We start from the raw sequence: 19,621 nt of genomic DNA on the forward strand, positions 1-19,621 counted from the left end.
GCCTAGGATTAAAGTTTCCTCTATACGCGTTGTTACCAAAATTATTCCTACCAACAAAATTCACATCCATAGATTCATTGTTATTCTCAATTAAAGTAGACAAAGGCATATCATTAGGATCAGAAGAAACACTCTTACTAGCAAATAATTTCATAAGTTCATCCATCTTTCCACTCAAAACATTAATTTCTTTTATCGCATGCACTTTTTTATTAGTAGATCTTTCAGTGTGCCATTGAAAATAACTAGTAAAATGCCCGTGCGTTGCTACGGGCCTTTTAAATTTTGTATGTCGAATTTGTATGTATAAAAGAACAGTTTTTGTAATTTTCAGTCTCCTGTTTTTAAATTCGCTTCAGGCCATTTTCCGTGACCGCCGGATTTGCACAAATCATAGCACTATTTTGTTCTGACTTAAACTTGTAGAGCCCGTTTGACTTAAAACCTGAACAATCCCTGAAATTAGCACTCCGTACTTATCGATTCCGGTCAATCCTAACCTTCTACCGATCTAGGCCAGTTTGAGGCGCTGAGAAACAGGTAATCCTTAGTAGTAGGATCATAACTTCTCTCGCTGACTAAGCGAGACCGTCGTGCATGTCTGTGCTCTTTAAGTGGGGAGAAGACATACGGCATGAATATCCGCGACGTCAAGCATGCTAATCTCTTCCTCCACCATGCCCATAAAAGAGGTAACCACTACTAAGTAACACAATTATTATCTGCGACAGGTTAGTAATGTTGTCCGCATATTCTTGGGTTTGCACGGGCGTGCGATAGAGAGAGTGAGGAAGAAGATGTAGATGACATGTGATCCCGTTCGGGGTTGACCTTTTTCCCACTGTGACAATCTAGTCTAAAGACGAAATTGATCAGGATTGATAAATACGAGAGCTAATTTTTTTCATGAATAAAGAATTCAGGATTCGATTCATACCGCCTAAGTCAAGGTTTTTTTCCAGCCTTTTCTCTTTGGTTTATTGCGCTCGCTCCCTCCCGTCTGTCCCCCTTGGCTCTGTCTGGCTCGCGTCGGGTCTGAGTTTTTTTCTTTTCGGGTTGTATTGCTCCACACCCGGATCCGTTTCTCCTTTTTTTTAGGAATGATCCGTTTTCACCCACATGATTTTCTGAATTGTTTTTTTTGGATGGTGGTCGGCAGCCCATCCCCTATCAGAAGAGAAGAGAGAGGCGGAGGCGGTGGAGGGGGGTCACCACCGTCGGTGAGCAGTGGCAAGGCGTTAGCTGGAGGTCATGGAGCGCGGGAAGCTGCCGCAGCACAACCCTGGGAAGTTGGAGCCTAGCTGTCGTGGAGGAGCAGGGGGAAGGAGAGAGGGAGGTACTGAGAAGAGGGCGGCGGAGATATTTTGCCAGTCCCGCCACCAGCAAGGTTTCGCCGGTGATGTCGGAACCGTTCGTCGGCGCCGTTCGAGCCGGAGGTACGGCTAGTTATCCCTTTCCCTTCTCTGGAGCTCTGATTTCTAGTTATTTCAGTCATGCAGCTCTGGGTTCATCCCCGCGCACCGTGCGCTCAGATCCCTTAATGTGTGGGGGTTGTTTTTTCATCGCCCTTCAGACTAATTTGATGAGAAATCATAGTAACGTCCGGGTTATTAGTTCAGCAGATATTTTTGTCGAGCTCGATTTTGCGGATACGAAAATTTGGAGGGGGTTTGCCCTCACCATGTTTCCCCTTTGTCCTTCAGATCATGGGCGTTTTAGTGACAATAATTGATATGAGTATACTTGTATGTACTTAGGATCCACACACGAAGTGGGTTGGGGCTAGGGTATGGGTGTGTGTTCAGATTATGGGCATTTTTGTGCGCAGGTGTGTGTGTTGGGCAGATGTGCCATTCAGTTTTGTTATTTCTTTGTAAGTAGTTGTTGAGATCTTTGGTAGTAGTTCCTAGTGTTGGATTTTGTTCCAAGTGTTTCCGTGATTTCTGAGCAGCCAAGCATCTCTCTCTCAACCGTTTGTGTTAGGTGTAAGTTTATTCAGTGTTCCTCTCCTACTATGGTTTCGAAATTAAGGTGCAGATTGTGTCTATCACACAACATTTTAGTGATGGGGATGGGGGTGGGGGTGGGAGGAGAGAGAATCCAGGATTTAGGGAACATCTTCAGTAGCTGTCTTTTTCAGGTTCCAGTAGGTGTTGCTTTCTTCAGTTAACACATAGGGTAGGATAGTTAGCTAGTTTTACCAGGTCATTAATTCCCGAGTAACAATGATCAGCGCGCACCCTGCCAGCGTTTATTTTCTGATTTTTTAAAAGCAATTTGCCAGGGGAAAGTTGCTCATGCATACTCGATGAAAATGGCACTCTCAATCTAACATTTTTTTTGCACCGAGGCAGCGGCTGTTGAAGCTTTGTGTCTGCAAAATGGGGGAAACACCCATCCGAGTTTTTCAGTCTTTTCTCTTGTCAGCTATGTGGAGTTTTTCAGTTTGCTTTCATGTTTTACTTTTTCAACAACAGGGTTGTGGATTCTTGGGGGCAGAGATCATCGAGTGGATGCTATGAACCCAACTACGACCCTAATGACAGTCCCCCAAACACTGAGAGTTGTGATGAGAGCATTGCATATAGTGATGAAGAATCTGTATCTAAGAGGAAGAAGTTATTAGAAGATGCTTTATTTGTTTTTTTAGGAAGGAGGTATCCATCTCTTTCTCTCATGCACTTTCTCTTCTTTTCTATTTTTTTCTAGCCCTATGGTATGCACATCTTTCTTTTCTCTCTTTCTTCTTTCCGCTACGGAATTATATGATATAATTATATAAACATCTTTTTCATGTCATCTAACAGGCAATCAAATCACTCGAGATTTTCCAAAATTCTGGAAGAATGTCGACCTTAAAACTGAGGTATTACACTTTTTTGTCCTCATAGCTGTCTATCTCTATTCTTCTTTTGGTCCTCTTTTTCTCTTCACTTTCATTCTTTTTATGTTAGTTACCCCTGACATTCTACTCATGATTATTGCCTTTCAGCAAAATTAGAGGCAAAAGGTTATGGGGGCAGGGAGGCATGTGTGCAGCGTCTTTTCCACAAAATACTTTGTAGATATCTTGAGGGGTATGTCCAGTGGCCGGAAGGATGTCATCTCAAAATACGGGTTTGAGCCTCTTCTGAAATTTGAGAAAACTGATATCCCATCACGATTTGTCCGCTATATTGTCGAATGTGTAGACACAGTGTCATCTCAAATCATTGTTGCTGATGAGAAGATCATTCCTATCTCAAAGGATTCAGTTCCTTATGTGTTGGGCCTGCTAGACAGTGGTGATTTAGCGACACAAGACAAGGATAGTGGGAGGAACTTCATTTTGTCTCGGTTCAGCTTGACAGAAATGCCAAACATTACTTTCTTTGGAGACATGCTCATATCTTCTGATTTTCACAGCGAGGAAGGCACTTTCATATGCTTCATGGTGATCGCAATGTCGTGCTTCCTTTTTCCATCTTCCAGCAATCAGATTCACATTGAGTTTTTGACCTTGCTTGTTAATCCAAAGCGCACAAGTGGTTTTGATTTCTGTGCGCTTGTGTATGATTGGATACTCACTGGCATCAACAAGTTTGTGATTTCTGGCAGAGTACCTGGCAGGAAACCAGAGGTGTTTTGACTTTTGCTCGTACTGCATCACGGTTAGTCTTGTTTAAGAGTTTTTTCGCATCCGTTTGTTTTTGTTTTGTATGTTCTGTGTCTCCTTTTTTCTTTTTCTTTTCTATTGGGGAAGTACAGATGCATTTAACTAAAAGCTATTGGGGAATGCGAAGGTTAAGATAGCTTATACAATTGATAAGAACAGAATGCTCAAGTGTTCCTGGAACTAAACCGGGATTAGTGTCATCAATATAAATTGGGTTTGTATTTGCTAGGCATTTTTTCATCAATTTCCAGAAGCTAAACTTTAATGCCTGGAATCTACATCAAAATTGAATCAGTTAGTCCCTAATCAGCTAAGCTTAAATTTAGCAGTTCAACTACTGCAATGGACTCTTTACAGTTCAGATTTTGTATTGTTAAAGGATGTTAGTTAAATATGAAAATAGTCCATGATAGGTTGTCATGTCAATGAAGAGCCCAAGGTCAGAAGAGTAACAAGTTCGGGAGGAGCATGAACTATGCTTGTGGGCGTAGAGATAATATGATAACTATTATATTCAATCCATGGTCAATAACAAGTTATAATAAAAAAAATTTAGGTGTCTGTCAACTATAAAATTTATTAAATTGAATTCAGTGCGTAGTGATAATTTTATCGATATCCGGTTCAATCCATGGCCAATAACAAGAAAATCAGTGTCAACTATGAATTGATTAAATTAGCTTCAATACAATAGATAGAACTTTGGTTTTATATAACAAATCGAGTATCTTAACGAGCAAATGTGAGGAATCTTGTTCTGGGGCGACCGGTCCTTTTGTCGTTCAATCTGCTGTAAGCATGTGCGGTGATGATGGGTAGGAAAAGCGGACCAAGCTATAAATCATTCATAACAAATTGATTAAGTTGCCTCCGGTTCATGGAGAAGACTTGATTTTCTTGGTCATCATAGTAAAGTTAGAGCTCCCAATGATCAGTTGCTGCAGAGCTGAATTGTACAGTTGTAATTCGGTGCAGAACAATTAGCTTAGAACTATGGGCCATTGATTTAGGTATAGGATAATAATTTGCATAGTCTTCTCTACATGTTTATGTTTATCATGTCCTTTAAAACTGCATGAAGTAATATTATGTCGACAATTAAGGTTCTGCACTGACTTGCAACACATATAAGTCATAGCTCAAGAACTTTCAGACAGACTGCTAGACATACTGGCAACCAAAGGGTTTAATTGCAACTTGGAAGCACAAAAAGTTCTCTAGAGTGCCAGTTTTAAAATCATTACCATGCACAATTGCATGTCATTATTCAATACTGTACACAAATATAACTTGTGGCTAATGAGTCAGAAATCGAATTGAACTAAAAAATGCATATGCCTAGGAACTAATTAATGGTTCAATGTTTATATAACTTTATGTGCAAGTACATATGTATAACTTTCATTTCATAATCACCTCCATAGAGGACTAATAGAATAGCAATCTACAACTGAATTCTGCAAAGCTTGATTAAGTAACTGGCAAATATAGGCTGGACACATGAAAACTTCAGTAACAGAACATGGTGATTCATTAGAGATATGCATATGGGCAAGGCATTGCGATGCATTCAGTGTATGGGGTCTTCCGCTTAGCTGCGAGGTCTGCGTTTCGCTGAGCCCGCAATGCCTTCCTCTCATCTGGTGGTATGCTCTGCCTGCGTGCTCTTCGACGGGCGTTCATCTCTTGCCTCTGCTCAACTGGTATATTTTTACTCACTGCCCTTCTACGGGCGCTCATCTCTTGCCTCTCCTTTGTTGTCAGATTTTGTCTGGCAGCGCTTTGGCTCGAATTCCTATCTTCAATAGTTTTATTTTGTCTAGATGCTCTTCGACACGCATTCATTTCTTCTCTTTGCTCGGGTGTTAGGCTATCTCGCCTTGCATTGGAAGCAATATCTTCAGCACCACTCGGTGTTCCTTGAGGTGTTGTAGGATTTTCTGCATGCCCAGTGTGTAATTTGGTAAATCCATGACCCACATTTGAAGCAATATACCCAGCACATGGTTAGACTTAATAAATCTAGATCTATAGATGACCATACTTCAATGGTAAAAACATCGTGTGAAAGTGTAAATACCATTTGAAGTTCCCACATGCTCCCCTGGCTCCAATGCTATCATGGTACTGGCTGTAGGAACCATTGTAGCTAATTGGATGGATGGTTCACATATGAACATTCCATATGACTATTCCACAACAAAAATTAAGCTTACAAGATGGTCACCTTCAAATCATCAATTAAGACATTATGTCTACACATTGTTAGAAAATACACATCTCTTTTTCCCTTATCCTCCGACATCTTATAAGAAAATGTTGCATGCATAATGATTAATGACCTTTGAACCTTCAGCACCGTGGTTGGGCAAAATACAATACTATAGTAATAAATGGTGCAGGGATAGTGATTAAGTCCCTTTGAAACTTCAACAACATGGTTCATAAACAAAGAAAAATAAATAATAATTACCTACATACGTAGTTTCTCCTCTAGTTGCTAAAAAAACGTAGTTTCTCCTCCATGCACACATTATTGTCTTCTCCAGACATCTAAATTTTAATGAATTTCTACAAGTTTGCTTGGTGAGGTTGCATTTCTTATTGCCCAAGTTGAAAGTTCCTGGAGAACAGACCCTCGATGTTCTTGGGAAGAACGAGAGAAGCACGGCCCACCAGCGGTGGATATGCATGTGACTTGTGTAATTACAACCTATCTGGCCTATGAATTGCAGAAATTATGAAAATCGTTTTGTGAGAACTAAATAAATTGATAATGCATATATCAGGACTATGAAGATTCACAAGAAAGATGGCACCACATCGGAGAAATAGATGGCTTTGTCAAAAGGTGAACTCACCTCCAGGTGATGAAAGCGAGGTTGACATGTTGATGAACTCATGTGACCTCCATGGTGACCATGTGTGATCTCCAGCGTGATCTCCCAGCTATGTATCGCCTGTGCTTGATGGTGAGTACTTGAGGCAGGGGTGTTCATGAATGACCAATCCTGTAACAGAAGTTGTTTAAATACGTACTACCAAATATGGTGGAGATGTTTGAAGGCGTTATCAATCTTGTCGGTGCTTTCCTTATCTTGTGCCTGATGTTTAGTATGTAATAATTAGGCTAATTATTGTTAGGATTCTACGGTTTTTTCCATGTATAGTACTTTTGCACTTACGAGGGTGGGAGGAAGGCTAATTATGTTTAGTACGTAATCAGGGTGCGAGGGTGGGACGAAAGCTACGAGGGTGCTGATTTTTTGGGTTTGTTTCCATATTAACATTAGGAACCTTTGGGTTTGTTTCCATATTAATATTAGGAATCTTTGGGTTTGTTCCATGTATGACTTTGACGCTGGGAGTAGAGACGCGTGCGATTGGTTTAGGGTTTTTTTTCGCTGGTTTATTTTCGTAGATTTTTTTCGTTCGTTTGTCTTGGGTGCGACGGGAGGTTAGGCGCGTGGGGGCGGGTGGGGGACTCGGTAGGAGGTTTTTTTTTGGTTCTACGCGGCTCAGCGTTAGGTGGGAGCAGGTACCAAAAAAAACCATGATAGGTGATCTCTACTCCTAATGTCTCAGTTGGTAGTCTCCGTTCCGGGTTTATTTTCGTCCCACCTTTCCTGATTTATTTTCGTCCTCACTCCATCGAAGGTAGACACGTCGACCAAAAAAAAAAAACAGCGATCCCTCCACGTCCGTCAATCCAAGGACAGTCCTCCCGTCGCACCTGAGAAAAAGGGCCCAAAAAAACCTACGAATATTAACCTACGAAAAAAAACCAGTTGCTCCATCCCTCGCCCCCGCCGCTCGAGCGAGAACCACCGAGGCTCCCCTCGACTCCCCTCGATCTGTTTGCCCCAGCCGCAATAGCAGAGCACTTCGCCGCCGCCAAGATGCGAGGGGAGCCGCCGCCACCGAGGTCCGAGAGGAGCAGCCGCGATCCTCCTCTGCACGCATCGCCGCCTGCGACGCTGCATAACCACGGTCTCCACTGGCGCCGCAATGGCTGTGCCCTCCACCCAGATCCGTCCGCCATTGGCCCTGTATTGTCCCTCCCGATGGGATCCAGCCTCCACCACTGCGCACGGTGCGACGGGATCCACCACGGACGAGGAAAAGGCCGCGCGCGGGCGTCGTGATGTGGTCGTCACGTGGCGCGGCACGATCCAGGCTCTGGATTGGGTCGACGATCTTGAGTTCGCCATAGTGCCGCCCAGAGTCCCCCTTTGTGAGGCCGCCTGCGCAGACGCTTGGTGCACCGCGGGTGGATCTCCATCTCCACCAACAACAGGGACAACGCCAGAGACCAGGTAATCTTGTGAATACGATGGCACTGTCATGTACATGGTGCACGGTTCAGTGTTGAGCTCACTTGCAGCTGCATGCTCATGCAACCATGGATGTCAGGCACGGGATGTGCTGGACATTGTTCAGTGTCAGGAGGTGAGCATCACCATGACGAGGCACAGCCTTGGGGCAGCGCTGAACGCATTCGACATCACTGAGAATGGCTACAGCTGCACGGCCGCCGCAGCGCGTTCACTTTCGCCCTGCGCGGCGGCAGCACCGGCTTCAGGAAGCGGTTTAACGCTGCCACGGCCACCGGCCTCTGTGTTCTGTCGCGTCCGCAACGCTCGAGACATTGTCGGCAACGTTGATGAAGGTGAAGGAGATGGAAATTTCAGATAGGACAACATAAAAAATATTCAGGCATGTCTTTACCACTACAAAATATTAAGCCACTGCCCTTGTGCCAATTATTTTCTGCTTTATCCATGAATCAGTCTGTGCTTCCCCCAAATTCATGCATTTGAAGTTTTGAACTAAAGCTTAGTTGATGTAGGGAAGTGAATTGTAGACGTATTTTTAAATTTATATTTAGTACTAGAATTCTGTTTTCAATTCAGTTTCACATCATCGTGTCACTAGAAATTTCAACATGGTATGCTTGTTCGTTTAGACTAGACAACTTTATGAAAATGCGGCATCGGCATCAGTATGCTGCCATTGATCGTATTGCCAAGCTTTTTTGTACATCATCTGACACAACATCATATAGTCAATATGATTCCCTATGCACACTGCCCATTAACTGAATTACTAGAATGTTCATTGTTTTCTTCCATGTGTATCCCTTGGGGTGTGGTTCTTACGAGCACTTATTTGGAGGTTTATGGAGTCCTCCTAGAGTTTGAGAAATTTTAATGAGAATTGGTTTGACAGAAACGGGAGGAGGGGCCATTAGGACAATTTTTACGTAGAAGAGATCTCGGGCAGACTGGAACATATGGACCAAAACTGGGGCAAGAGTTCAGTAGCTTTGCTGTTGTTGTTCCGGAACTCTTTATGTAGTGAAATAGCTAGGAAAATTGCATTGGTGCACTTTGTATAATGTGGGGTCCTCAGACCGAGACAATATTGTAAAAAAAACGCGCCTTAAGGTTTGCATAGTTTGCATTAAGGTTGTTCCTTATTTCTAACGAACATGCTTTAGAGGTGTTTTTACAGATGTGCTCCTGCTTCTATCTATTGATCAAATGACTTTCTATTTCATTGTTTTCTGCCAACTCGAATGCACCTATACGGATACGGGTATCAGTATCGGGCCAATACGGATACGTAAATTCGTCATTTCAAAAAAGTGCCAATACGGATACGTTGTAGCTACTCAAAGCAATCTGGAGGAGATGAGAATAATAGATCTTCAGAGATCGGAGAAGAAAGAAGAGGTGAGCTTGGCTGGGCAGGAGAAATGGAGAAGAGAAGTGTCCATACATGGCTGCTGCCGTGCTGCGTGAGAGGGGACGTTGGTGAGTAGGAGGAGGAGCTCGTCACTGGCTAGCCGCCGCCGCCGCTGGCCCTAGGACCTGGGTGAGCAGCTGCTGGTGACACAGCTGCCGCCTGGTGTGAGCATGGGAGGGAGGAAAGACGCTGTAAGGGAAAGGATGGGGGGCATCGAGGCACTAGGGTTGCTGGTTGCTTCTTAACTGGGCTGAGTGGGCTCTTACCTGGGCTGGAGAAGTATCCAAAACGTACTGGCAAAGTATCCTTCGAGTATCGCAATTGTTTTAAATCATTTATTCTTGGATACTCCAGGGATACGTATCGGGGGCGTATCGGAGGAGTATCGGTATCGGATACGGTATCCGATACGGATTCGCTGGTCGGCTGAAGTATCCGTGCATTCGAGTCTGCCAATATATTATTCAGCAGTAATGACTGATAAGAATAAGATAAGCCAGCCGTGAGTGTTAAGTAGCAAGATAGTTTGAAATTCAGAATCTTCATTGCAAGTACATGAACTGATGTTTTTTGCCCACGCATTGCTCAATGATAATTTATACCATGTCTTTAATTTACTAGATGAACTGCACACCTGAACGCAGCACTAATGGAAAGATTCAGCATCTTGGTCGGCTGCTCGCGGCGGGGCTTGTGGCTGGTGGTTGCGGCAGTGGCAGAGCAGTGTCCGAGAGCGTGGCGCAAGCAGTGGCCCCCTGCTATGTGTGCTGATGGGAGCACACCGTCCAAGAAGCGCTTCAAGTATGACAATGTCCGCTCTACACCAAGGTACGTGGGCACTCGTGCAAAGATCTAACATCTTCACCGACTAGGACTAAGGTATGTGTTTTCTTCTGCCCGTGTGATGTGGTGACAATTTGTTATGCATATGTTTGTAGATGTTAGTCAGTATTTGGGAGATATGAGGTAGTTTGCTAGATAAGAAATAGAACAAGAACAAGAAGGAGCTTTAGTTGGGCCATGTCATTGTGAACTTGGAGCACAGAAATTTATAGGAGGTGGTTGTCGTAAAACTAGGTGCTTAAGATCTGCGGAACTATAACATTTTTTTATTCTGAGTAAAACAAATTTACTTTCTGGGTCTAACTATGTTAATAATTTCTTGCGTGAATAGATGGGCCAAGCCGAGCAGGCCATCACTTTTCTGAAAACTATATCGCCATTTATTTAGCCAGTACAATGTTTATTTTCTGAAAACTATATTGCTGTTGTAGGTTATCTGATTAAAATTACATCCCCTGCTTGTGTTTTATGAGTTGATTTCTACCATGTACTGTAACGGCCGTGCAGTGACCTTTTCGAAGCGAGATGTTTTTTGTCATGAATGTAAACTTGAATTGCTAACATGCTGGTACTTTTATCTGATGAGCATTTGACATGATTTTGTAGTTTGTGAGGGTTGAAGCCAAAGGAAGAACAACATACAATGAGGTATTCTCCAAAGTTCAAACGCATGTATCCTTCACTAATTGGCTATGACAAATCATCCCCGAATGCGAAGTTTAAATATCAATGGAGTTTTGCTATAATTTTTTATGGCTTTATCTAAACTGTAACTATGCAGTCTGCTTAAGAAACAAAAAATAAAGAGTATCCTGAATGCCACTGCAAAAAAATTATCCTGTGGAGCTGATGCTGAAAGGCATAAAATTCAATAGTTCTATTACATTGTTGCCATGCCACTTTTTTTGCTGATACACAACACGTCTTTCAAATATATATGCTTGGGAACTGATTTATTTTCTTCCCGCTTGATTCATCAACTACCTCAACCAGCTACTGTCTATTATAGGTTGCAGATGAAATTTATTCAGAGCTGAAGTCCATGGCACATATTGGTCAAGGGGTTTGTATAATATGGACTTCTCTGTTCCCTTTACACTTTTTTCTTGGAATTAAGAAGCATCGCTCCCAATTCCATTTAGCACGGAACTGATACAAAGAGTGCCGGCCCACCAAATGTCATGGTTCCAGAAAGCTTATTACAAACATCCACATGTTATAGAACCTCTAACCAGCACCGCCACCTTACTGTCTTTGCAACTACGACAGTGGAACACAACAACCTCGCACTGGCCGGATCCTCCATGCCATGTCCATCCAACGCCGCTCTGCTTCGTGCTTCTCCCGAGCGCCCTGCTCGCCGGCTCCACCAACCTCCCGCCCAGGCCTCTCCATGTCATCGCCAGCCACCCTCCCTGTGCAGTGTCGACCTGCTGGTCGCGGTGCTGCTTTGCATCCTTTATGATGGTGCATCTGGAACATATGCAGAATGAGGCATCCATGGTCAAGCTTCGATAGACTTGCTAAAGTTAAAGCTCATGATGAACTTATGCAGACAATGTCTCTGATGTTCAAGAGAGAACTCTGTAAATGAGGACAATGTCGCGAGCTGCAAATCTGTAAATGATGTTGAAGAGAGAGCTATAAATGTCTCTTCAACAACGGACGTGCAGCCTGTAGGTAATTGGTCTTGTGTCTTCTTGTGCCTAAGTTGAAGAGAGAGCTACAATAAAAAGAGTCTAAGCGATCAAGGTCCTACTAATCAATTAAGTTGGCCGTTTGCTTGCTTCTTGTGCCTACAACATGCTCGCTGGATTGTTTTGTCGTAGTATGAAAGCTTGTAAGCGCCAGATTGAGGTCCTACTAATAAATTAAGGTGGCTGCTTGCTTGCTTTTTTTTCCTCAGTATTGCAAGCTTTACTGTGAATTAAAAGGAATTGAGTTCCTCTGAGCACAGTTTAATTATTGGTGAGCATTCAGGTGAGTGATCAGCTTATGCTCCACCGATGCAGGCATCCAGAGGTTCGACTGCGTTGGCAGGAGCTCGGTTGGTTTACTTATATGCTTTTTTTCTGCAACATTGGGTTATTTGGGTAGTTCATGCATGTTCGTCCTCTTTATATGGTTTTTCTCATAATGCGCGCCCCGAAGATAGGTTCTTTTAGTTGCTACAGATTTTAGTTTTTTCTGCTTACTGTCATGTCCACTTTCTTATCTGATTAAGCAACTAATATATGAATATCTGTGCAAAGTTCTACCATTTTTGCACTCACTTATGGGGCCATCTATGTAGAGTTTGTTCTGCTATTCTCCAACTTAAATCAAGAATGCAGTCTCATGTCATTGTCTTTGCTAATACAGTATGTAATGCAATCCAATTGTAGTGTCATGTTCCAGCTCCTTTTATTTTCATCGTGATGTGCAAGGTTGTTCATGTGCTCTTCTTGCCATGCACTAATCAAAGTGTACATGTAGATGCTAAAAATTGCTTATCATCAAATTACTTGACTTATGTACTGCTTGGACTTGTTTAATTAAAGAGATGTCTCTTTAAATTGACTATATTTACTTGTCACACATCATTTGGGTCTTTTGCATTGCCAAGAGTTGTACCTGAAACTTCATACATTGTATAATTTCTTGTTATCCTTCTGTGCATGGAGTCATCTTCTGGGTAGTACAATCCAGGTCGACCATGCTGAGATAATCATCATTTTAATTATGACAGATTACCAAGTTTAATATTTCAGTTCTCCGAAACATAATCTGATTATGACAGCTTATCAAATTTAATATTCTACACATGGTGAACTTCATCAAATTAGGATACCTACTTGTTTTATCATTCTATCAGCAACCTAAGCTGATACTATAAGATATTAAACCCATTTGTAGTTCAGACCTTGCACGATTCTGATGGGGAAGAAAAAAGTGACTTGTCCCTATGGGCTATGGAGACAATGGATCTCCTCTGTATCAAGGTGATGTTGGTTCGACAAATGGATATCTCTACCTTTTGTTTTGTGAAGAGTTGTGTCTGAAACCTGGTGAAACGACAGGAAAATAGAATGCAGGGTCTATAATGAAAAGATGTTTTATTTTGAGCACGATGCAGAACTTGTTCTCAGTATACTATGCCATTTTTCATATGTTGACATGTGATTCCAAATAAGTTCTATTGGTTTAGAAATATGTAATCCTGCAATATTCCACATTTTAATTTTAATTTTAAATTTAATATATATTGTATATGAGCTTGTTTTAAATTTTTTATTTAATATATGTTTACTTTTTTTAAGATCAATATAAAAACCATTGGCTTTGGATGTTGCTTTGAAAATGTCGATTGACTAAGTTACTGACATAACTATGATGTACTGAAACTAATCGAGTTTTATACTTTTATATAAGGAAAATGATTCCTTTCAGGCTGTCGACGGAAGCTTGCGCCAGTCGCCTGTGAATCTTTCGATCGCGTCTCATCTACCAGTTCTCCCTAACGCACACATCCAGGCGATTCAATCCCCTCCTTCATCCTTACCTCATGAGGAAACCGCCAGCCACTTGTTCTCTCCCGTTCCTCTCATCTGCCAAGCTTCGTTTTGTCCCTCTCTCACATCACCTTTTTTCTCCTTTTCATCCAGCGTCACTGCTGGACGTAGTTGCGAGTATGAATGTGGGGGCAGGCGATGAGTCGGCTGCAAGTGCGAGCGTGGTGTTGTGGCGACGGGCAGCAAGGACGAACGCGTGCACGAGCTGCGCTGCTGCAGGAGGCACTGCAGCGTGATGCAACTGAGGAGCTACAACCACCAGTTAGTGAAGCTGCAACCGTCATATGGTGCCTACATTCAGACGGCCGGCAACGACGGCTGCCGGCTGCGTGTGGAGACGAGCATGGCGAGACGAAAAGCTGCAACAGGCAAAGATTTTTGTTGGAACCGGCGGCATGTTTTGTTGGGACCGGCAGGGCGATGTGCTACGACGGTGACGCAGGGGCGGAGACGGTGTGTTGGGACCGGGAAGACGAATAGCTGCAACCGACAATGATCAACCAGTTACATGTTTGGAGAAGGTTTATAAAATCTCTACTTCTTCATGTTGCATCAAGGCATTGATATTGGTCTAGAATGCATATGTTTTATAATAAAAAGACAAACCTCATGCATTTGTTTTTATTGCAACTTTTTTTGTAGTCATCAATAGTCATATGCCAAGTACTGTTTGATCATTTTTAGGGTATTGTCATTCTTTTTACAGACCACTTGCGTTGGGCAAGAGGGTTCTGCTGTGGAGACCAAGAAAAAAGGATGGCAACATTGGGGACGCCTCAACTGCCGATGATGAACGCAGCTCGGAACAAGCAAAGCTCCACGCGAGGCTCCCCTTCTTAGACCAGTACTAAGGACTGCAGTTATGTGGATCCACTTTACCAGAATGTCGAGCCCATCATATCGTGTTCGACCCATGAACCGGAAGGATTGCTTGCCATTATGTGGTATAGTTGTCCTTTGAGATATATTATTGTTTGTATGAATTATGAGCTTCTCTGTGTCTAAATTTACTCAAATAGTCTTCTAGGAATCTTGTTTTTGATCCACTTTGGAGTCACAATTTGTTGCTTGACACTTTGTTCTCTAACCCTCAATTAAAGTTATTACTATATTCAAGTGATCGAATATTAGTCAGTGTATTACATTTTTTATTTTCTTATTTATCTAAGTTGTGCCTTTTGGTATTATGTCATCATAGTGGAATTTCAAATATGTTAGTGATTACATCTAATATTCCTGCACATTTTACTGTTTCTCTTATGTATTTTTCACACATAGTTTTTTTATTTGGCGCATCACCTGGCAAGTACCTATCTCTACTACTATTATAAAGAGGAGTATGTAGGTCGTTTCATTTCCTCCCTTGTCCCTCACTGCTAGCCTGCCATGGCAGCGTCCACTGAAGACAAATGAATTAAATAAGTGACCAAGGGTAGAATTAGCACTAAATAGGAAGGCAATTGCCGCCCTTGTCCCTCCCTGCCATGGCAGCGTCGACCAATGGCTTACTTAGAACACGAGTTTGTGGATTTTATGATAAGAGTTAGTGTTGAGAGGAGCGAGACGGGGTTTGTCTGTTCGGCTGTGGTTGTTTGAGTGGAATAATTTCTCTACTTTATAAATTGCATGAGCGAGCGGTTCATAATTATTTTATCAAGTCATACAATTTTTTGGTTAGGATAGAAGGGTTAATAATGTACATGTTGGGATATCAGTTGCATGCAAAACAACATATATCATATTTTGTTTCATGGTAATGTATGCCATTCAACTAAGTGTTATAACGTGGCAATGGCGGCGGAGACATCGGATCTTTCTTCTTGGCTTGGGGTGCGTCATGGGCGGCGCACGCCTCGTCTCCCTTGATGGCGGTGGCAGATCGAAACACAGGGAGCAGATCAGGGTGGAGATTGGGGCGGTTGGCGTGGGACATCTCCTTGACCTTCTGTGGGGGAAGTAGGTGTGAGGGAGGGCGCCATGTCGAAGGTGAGGTGGGCATCATCCGGCTTTAAAAGAGAGGGCTCAAGTGAGACATGTCTTCTATAACAGAAAACCGAGCGACAAGGGGAGGGTGCGTCACTGGATGGGGGTTTTGTGTTGGAACTGCATGAGAAAACATAGCAGATAGTTCGGACAATCACATTTCTCCTCCATATATTGGCTCGACTTGGGGAACTCGGACTGCCCAGACGGTTGGAGTTTTAGGAGCCTGTTGGGCGCCCGTTTGATGTCCGAGCAAGCCCAGACATACGAGGGAGAAATGAGCTTCGACTTTGGAGACGACATTAATCTTTTGTTTAATTCATATATATACATGCATTGTAGCCCGTAGTCCGTAGCAACGCACGGTCGATGATGCGGGGTGTTTGGAGTAAGTATCATGTATCAATATTTAATCTGGGATGTACATTCTTCTTCTTCTTACCATCCAATTGTTAGGAAGGAATGGGTCTGTAGCTCGACACCTGATCCAATGGGCTTAAGTCTTAAGAAACTTCAGTGCATACTTAACATGGAGCAGCCTATGAACAATGATTGATTCAACACCGCCGTGCGTATACTGGCATGTGACGAGGGAGTATTGTTCACGGACCCTCCTATACACTACATGGATCTAAGATTTTGTGTAAGTTATCGTAACTCTTCATTCTATGTGGCATTAGTATCAGCATGTTGAAGCAATATTTATTTTGTTTACTTAGTCCATGATGCTAGAGACAACACGAGGTCAGAAGTTTTGCGAGAAGGAAACTATATAGACGTTGGCAACATTATTTGATAGCTGGCCTGGGATGGACAACAACATCTCATCGTGCAACATGGTAAGTAAAGTATTTTGTCTATTGTTATCATGGTTTATTGTTGTTTCTAATAGCTCCACGTGTAGATTTATTTTCCCTATGCATCCATTGGCCGATACATCGTGTACGTCATCGACAAAGAGGCATGTCGTCTATATATTATGGACCCTATTCAAACATCACAATTGTCAGAGGATAAAAATTTGAGGCATGCACTAAAATTTAAAAGTTTTGCAAGGGATTTCAAAGAAGCACTCGAAATAAAGCTGTCTGGTTGGAATTCTGATATATCTAAATGGCAATGTTTATTTCCGTTTGGTATTCCAACGAGTGTAGACGGATAATGAATTCATAATAAAACATTTATTTTTGTTATCACTATATTCTTTATATTATTAATTTAAAAAATTGCAGGAATGTGTTTGGCTATTTTGTTTTTTATTTTATGCTCTGGTGGAACGGTAAAGAATTGGCCAAGCCGGTTTGCGCGGTGAGTATTGTCTGTTGCATGTTCTAAGACCTTCGGCGTGAAATTTTCATACTAACTACATATATTGTTTGTGCAGGACGGGTATGAGTAGAGGAAGCAGTTTTTATTATACTTGCTAAAACATCGTGGGAATTAAGCTAAAGGCAACTTTTCTGATATTGTGAAAGAATATCTTAAGCGTATCATCTAGATATTGATAGTTTTGTTATAGATGTTAAGGTCGAACATCGCTCAGTTTGTTACATGGGCATGTCATTATTTTTTCTTTTTATTATCATTTTACATTGCAAAAACGGATGAAGTACTTAAATAATTGTGTTTGTGTTATATTTTTTGTACGTGTGATATTTAACATGTAACTCGTGCAAACTATTTTAAGAGCCCGTGGCAACGCACGGGCAATCTACTATATTATCTAGGAGTTTAGTAGCTTCTCCTAAAGTGATTTCCATAAAAGTGCCTCCCACGGCCGAATCTAAAAGATTTCTAGAAGCAAAATTCAATCCGGCATAAAAGTTTTGTATAATCATCCACAAATTAAACCATGAGTAGGGCAATTACGTATCATTAATTTCATCCTCTCCCAAGCTTGTGCAACATGTTCATGATCAAGTTGCTTAAAATTCATAATATCGTTTCTAAGAGAGATGATCTTAGCGGGAGGAAAATACTTAGAGATAAAAGCATCTTTGCACTTATTCCATGAATCAATACTATTTTTAGGCAAAGACGAAAACCAAGCTTTAGCACGATCTCTAAGTGAAAAAGGAAATAGCTTCAACTTAACAATATCATTATCAACATCTTTCTTCTTTTGCATATCACACAAATCAACGAAGCTATTTAGATGAGTAGCGGCATCTTCACTAGGAAGGCCGGCGAATTGATCTTTCATGACAAGATTCAACAAAGCAGTATTGATTTCACAAGATTCAGTATCGGTAAGAGGAGCAATCGGAGTGCTAAGAAAATCATTATTGTTGGTATTGGTAAAGTCACATAATTTGGTATTATCTTGAGCCACCGTGACAAACGAGCAATCCAACACACGAGCAAACAAAAAGCAAGCAAAAAAAGGCGAACGAAAAAGAGAGGGCGAATAAAACGACAAGGGTGAAGTGGGGGAGAGGAAAACGAGAGGAAAATGGCAAATAATGTAATGCGGGAGATAAGGGTGTGTGATGGGTACTTGGTATGTTGACTTTTGCGTAGACCTCCCCGGCAACGGCGCCAGAAATCCTTCTTGCTACCTCTTGAGCACTGCGTTGGTTTTCGCTTGAAGAGGAAAGGGTGATGCAGCAAAGTAGCGTAAGTATTTCCCTCAGTTTTGAGAACCAAGGTATCAATCCAGTAGGAGGCTACGCGCGAGTCCCTCGCACCTACACAAAACAAATAAATCCTCGCAACCAACGCGATAAGGGGTTGTCAATCCCTTCACGGTCACTTACGAGAGTGAGATCTGATAGATATGATAGGATACTATTTTTGGTATTTTTATGATAAAGATGCAAAGTAATATAAAAGCAAAGTAAAAAGCAAAGGAAATAACTAAGTGTTGGAAGATTAATATGATGAAGATAGACCCGGGGGCCATAGGTTTCACTAGTGGCTTCTCTCAAGAGCATAAGTATTTTACGGTGGGTGAACGAATTACTGTTGAGCAATTGACAGAATTGAGCATAGTTATGAGAATATCTAGGTATGATCATGTATATAGGCATCACGTCCGAGACAAGTAGACCGACTCCTGCCTGCATCTACTACTATTACTCCACTCATCGACCGCTATCCAGCATGCATCTAGAGTATTAAGTTCATGAAAACAGAGTAACGCCTTAAGCAAGATGACATGATGTAGAGGGATAAATTCATGCAATATGATCAAAAAAAACATCTTGTTATCCTCGATGGCAACAATACAATACGTGTCTTGCTGCCCCTACTGTCACAGGGAAAGGACACCGCAAGATTGAACCCAAAGCTAAGCACTTCTCCCATTGCAAGAAAGATCAATCTAGTAGGCCAAACCTAACTGATAATTCGAAGAGACTTGCAAAGATAACCAATCATACATAAAAGAATTCAGAGAAGATTCAAATATTGTTCATAGATAAACTTGATCATAAACCCACAATTCATCGGTCTCAACAAACACACCGCAAAAGAAGATTACATCGAATAGATCTCCACGAGAGAGGGGGAGAACATTGTATTGAGATCCAAAAAGAGAGAAGAAGCCATCTAGCTACTAACTATGGACCCGAAGGTCTGAAGTAAACTACTCACACTTCATCGGAGAGGCTATGGTGTTGATGTAGAAGCCCTCCGTGATCGATGCCCCCTCCAGCGGAGCTCCGGAACAGGCCCCAAGATGGGATCTCGTGGGTACAGAAGGTTGCGGCGGTGGAATTAGGTTTTTGGCTCCGTATCTAATCATTTGGGGGTACGTAGGTATATATAGGAGGAAGGAGTACGTCGGTGGAGCAACAGGGGGCCCACGAGGGTGGAGGGTGCGCCCCTACCTCGTGGCCTC

The 19,621-nt window shown here is 42.2% G+C and overlaps 1 long non-coding RNA gene across 8 annotated transcripts; it reads left to right on the plus strand.

Annotated features, from left to right (window-relative positions):
• Positions 1-1,124: 1,124 nt before the first annotated feature.
• On the plus strand, positions 1,125-14,917 carry LOC123145244 (uncharacterized). Of its 8 annotated transcripts, none has more exons than XR_006472195.1 (9): positions 1,125-1,436; positions 2,478-2,657; positions 2,808-2,866; positions 2,993-3,650; positions 5,147-6,627; positions 10,025-10,894; positions 11,256-13,227; positions 13,676-14,318; positions 14,504-14,917. It is a non-coding gene; the product is annotated as an uncharacterized lncRNA (long non-coding RNA). The 8 variants fall into 8 exon arrangements; XR_006472194.1 differs by having other exon boundaries at positions 11,256-12,122; positions 12,227-14,318; XR_006472196.1 differs by having other exon boundaries at positions 10,025-10,282; positions 10,853-10,894; positions 11,256-14,318.
• Positions 14,918-19,621: the final 4,704 nt, after the last annotated feature.

This window comes from Triticum aestivum, chromosome 6D (genome assembly GCF_018294505.1).
Source record: "Triticum aestivum cultivar Chinese Spring chromosome 6D, IWGSC CS RefSeq v2.1, whole genome shotgun sequence".
Classification (NCBI taxonomy): Eukaryota; Viridiplantae; Streptophyta; class Magnoliopsida; order Poales; family Poaceae; genus Triticum; species Triticum aestivum.